Raw genomic sequence first — 4320 nt, forward strand, 5'->3', positions numbered from 1 at the left:
AAGCTATATATCTAGATAGTGATTCTAAACATCACCACACATCGCTCCAGTTAAAGGCTTAATAACAGCTGCTTCTCTTCCTGCAGGGCGGCTGAAGAAGAAGGATGAAATACAGAGTGGAGAAGGAGCAGGGCTGTGGTTGTGTGATTTCTCTGAATGGATGCATGTTGTATTCTACTGAATGATGCAGGAGACTGAAACTAGAAGATGAGCAGCTGCAAAGGAGACTGAATAGATAAAACCCAGTTTAGCCACTTGGTGGCGCAAGTTCTGCTCAAATGCTGAATGAAGAGTTTGAATAAACATTAATGCCATTGTAGGTACAATCACATGTTGTGTGAATTCTCAAATGAGCATTTACATGTAAAAGAAGGCAGGTAATTTATTTCTATTTTTTCTTTCCATAGAGTGAGAACAGCTGCTTCAGCCTCCAGAGATACAGCGTACAGAGCTCCAAAGTCTTCTTGACATACAAGTGTTGTTTATCTTGTATCTCTTTTCTCTGCTTTTTATGTTCTGGCTAGTTGATAAGATGTGTTCATCATGTGTTGCAATGTTTTAAATATATATTATCATATAATATTAAAATAAAATCTGACACATAACCAAAGTTCAGATTCGTCTTTATTCATACAGAACGTAAAAGAAAAGTTTATAACAAAGTTCATTTCATATGAGAAGTGATTCACACGCACACAATGCAACACACACAGAATAACCAGTAAATAATAACAACAAAACAATGTTCAATCCACAACAACACAATGAAAAGGGAAAATCACCAAAGAGGTAAAACAACTTAAAGTATATTCTATTCTCTTCTAACTTGAGGAATAATCTGGATATAAGAAGTAACTTGACAGCAGTTGTTAAGTAGCTCCGTGGGGTTTGGTCGGGCACAACTGAACAGAAAGCAGGGGTGGGCGTCAGGGTGCACCGCCCCCTAGTGGCATAGACTAGTGGTAGGGACGTGGAATGTCACCTCACTGGCAGGAAAGGAACCTGAGGTGGTGCTGGAGGTGGAGCGATACCGGCTAGATATAGTCAGGCTCACCTCCACGCACAGCAAGGGTTCCAGAACCAAATTCCTGGAGATGGGTTGGATTGTCCTCTTTTCTGGAGATGCCCAGGGTGTGAGGTACCGGGCAGGTGTGGGGATACTCACAAGCCCCCAGCTGAGCGCCGCTCTGTTGGAGTTCTCCCCGGAGAACAAGAGGGTCGCCTCTCTGCAACTACGTGTTGCGGAGGGGAAAACTCTTACTGTTGTTTGTGCTTATGCACCAAACAGCAGTTCAGAGTATCCAGCCTTCTTGGTGTCTCTGGGCGGTGTCCTGGAAGGGGGGCCTCCTGGGGATTCCATAGTTCTCCTGGGGGACTTCAATACTCATGTGGGCAATGACGGAGAAACCTGGAGAGGAGTGATTGGGAGGAATGGCCTGCCCGATCTGAACCTGAGTGGATTTTTGTTGTTGGACTTCTGTGCTAGTCATAGACTGGCCATAACAAACACCATGTTCGAACATTAGGTTGCTCATAAGTATACCTGATACCAGAGCACCTAAGGCCAAAGGTCGATGATCGACTTCGTAGTTGTGTCATCAGACCTGCGGCCGTATGTCTCAGACACTTGGGTTAAGAGAGGAGCAGAGCTGTCAACTGATCTCCACCTGGTGGTGAGTCGGATCTGATGGTAGGGAAGGCTGCCAGACAGACCTGGTAAACCCAAACAGGTAGTGAGGGTGAACTCGTAATGTCTGGTGGAGGCCCCTGTCCGGGGGGTTTTCAACTCCCACCTCTGGAAGAGTTTCTCCTGCATCCCGGGGAAGGTTGGGGACATAGAGTCAGAGCGGGCCATGTTCAAAGCCTCTATTGCAGAAGCAACCGTTAGGAGCTGTGGTCAGAAGTACACTGGTGTCTGCCGTGGCGGCAACCCCAAAACCTGTTGGTGGACACTGGTGGTGAGGGATGCTGTCAGGCTGAAGAATTAGACTCTCTGGGCCTGGTTGGCTCCGGAAGCAGCAGGCAGGTACCGGCTGGCCAAAAGGGCTGCAGCCGTGGCAGCTGCAGAAGCTAAAACTCGGGTGTGGGAGGAATTCGGGGAGGCCATCGAGAAGGACTTTCAAATGGCCTCGAGGAAATTAGGGCAAACTGTTCAACGCCTCAGGAAGAGGAGACAGGGCTTTGCCAAGGCTGTGTACAGTCGGGGGTAGAACTGCTGATCCAGACTGGTGACATTGTCGGACAGTGGAAGGAGCCCAGTAAACACATCCTCTGCTGAGGGGACAGAGCCTGAAGGCTCAGGGGCTTCTTCGTCTTTATTCATACAACACATAAAAGAAAAGACATGTTTGTACCAAAGTTCATCTCATATGAGAAGTAATTCACAGGCACACAATGCAAAACACACAGATAACCAGTAAAAAATTACTACAAAACAATGTTCAATCCACAACAACACAATGAAAAGGGAAAATCATCACAAAGACCAAAGAGGTAAAACAACTTGAGGAATAATCTGGATATAAGAAGTAACTTGACAACAGTTGTTCAGTAAATACACAGTTTCTGACTGCAGAATATAAACGTGCTAATAATGTGGAAAATGTTAAGACTTTTACACACACAGAAAACCTACAGACTGTCAAATTTGTGTATCAACTGATATGGAAGAAGCTGAAACAGAGCTGCGGAATTTATACAAAAAAAAACACACCAAAGAAAAAGATACCATGAATAAAGTAAACGCTGTCACATTTGTTCAGAGGTTAACTTCCGCTGTGGTGCATTCAGTCTATCTGACACGTGTCTGCCAGATATATTAAAAGACGATGCACAGTGTGGGTTGCTGTCCGTGTGATTCAGTTCTGATGGCTGCTGTGGTTTTCCTGTGAACAGCTTCTGCAGAACGACTTTCACATCAGCGTCTGTGCCGTCGCACATTCAAGTTTCTTCTTCAGAGAGTTGTGGACAGTGTCAGAGTTGAGCTTCATCATGGCTGGACTCCTGCTGTTTGTCGTCCTCATGAGTAAGTTAAACCTCTCATAGTTGTTTTCATTCTTAAAGTACATTTTTACAAATAAATGCACATTCATGTTGTGTTTCTCATGGTTGTTGGTTTTATGTTGTGTTCTTACTGCTGATGTTGCTGCTCTGTGCTGTTTGCTCATTTATCAGCAACTGGAGTGTGAAGACTAATTGTTAGTTAATTATTAGTTGATTGTGAGTTTTAATCTGTCTCCATTTTGTTAACGTCGTTATGCATGTGAGTTATGATTATATGAATGTACCTGGTTAATGTGTTTTATTTCAACAGGTTTCTTTTATGAGATTCAAGGACAAGGTCAGTCTCTGATCTATTATCTTTTGTTTCTGCACTGTTATAATTAGTATTACTACTGAACATAGTTTACTGTTAAAATGACTCTTTTTACACATTATCATTTTCTTTACTTCAAACACTTAATCATAAATTGCCATTTGGAAAAACAACATCTGATCTAAAGTGTTTTTTCAGCTCCTCCACCTACACTGATAATACATCCACCAGTGATCACTGAGACAGACTCGGTCACATTGAACTGTGAGGCTCCATCGTCTGTTTCTGTGTCTCGGTGTCATTTCTACACTCTGACCAGAAAAGCTTTTGAAACAAAGTCATGTAAACAGACGCTGACAGGAACTGAGCTGCTGAAGATTTCACATCAGAATTCACCTGCTGCGGTTCAAGTGATTTGTTATTACACTGTACAGCTTCAAAATGTGAATTCTCCATTCAGTTACCCATCAACCATCACCATACAGAGTGAGTGATACTTTTCTCATACCTTGATATGTTATCTAGTTTTCTGACTGTCTTGCATCAACCTGCTATGTTTCCCATTCTTGTTGCTATTGTGACTCTGTGACCAGCGCTGATCCTCCACTCTCCACCTCTGCAGCCACTTAGTCAGAACAGTTCACTGTAATGGCAGTTTCAGTTTGTTTCATTTAGCGTATTCTTGGTCAGACTCAGAGACAAGAAGTTGAGTGCAGAGAGTGAAAATGTAGTTTGACCCATAGAGCCACAATGACTGCATTTATTGAGAATAACTGAAATATACATAATTATTATCATTATTACAAACTGTAGATTTTATGTAGATGTTTTCATTTTTATCGTGCATTTTTACAAATACATCAGTCTATGATTTATTATCTTTGCTTAACATAGTTAAGTTATTAAAATGACTGTTTTTACACATGTAATGTTCTTTACTTCAAACATTAACTTAAAGTTTCTGATTTGGAATCACAAGTATCTGATCTAAAGTGTTTTTTCAG

General features: G+C 42.3%; 1 long non-coding RNA gene across 1 annotated transcript; it reads left to right on the forward strand.

Moving 5' to 3' along the window:
• Positions 1-2881: 2881 nt before the first annotated feature.
• LOC103375801 (uncharacterized) lies at positions 2882-4214 on the forward strand. The gene is made up of 3 exons (XR_521253.1): positions 2882-3025; positions 3314-3340; positions 3515-4214. It is a non-coding gene; the product is annotated as an uncharacterized LOC103375801 (long non-coding RNA).
• Positions 4215-4320: the final 106 nt, after the last annotated feature.

Source organism: Stegastes partitus, unplaced genomic scaffold (assembly GCF_000690725.1).
Source record: "Stegastes partitus isolate 25-593 unplaced genomic scaffold, Stegastes_partitus-1.0.2 Scaffold2950, whole genome shotgun sequence".
NCBI lineage: Eukaryota > Metazoa > Chordata > Actinopteri > Pomacentridae > Stegastes > Stegastes partitus.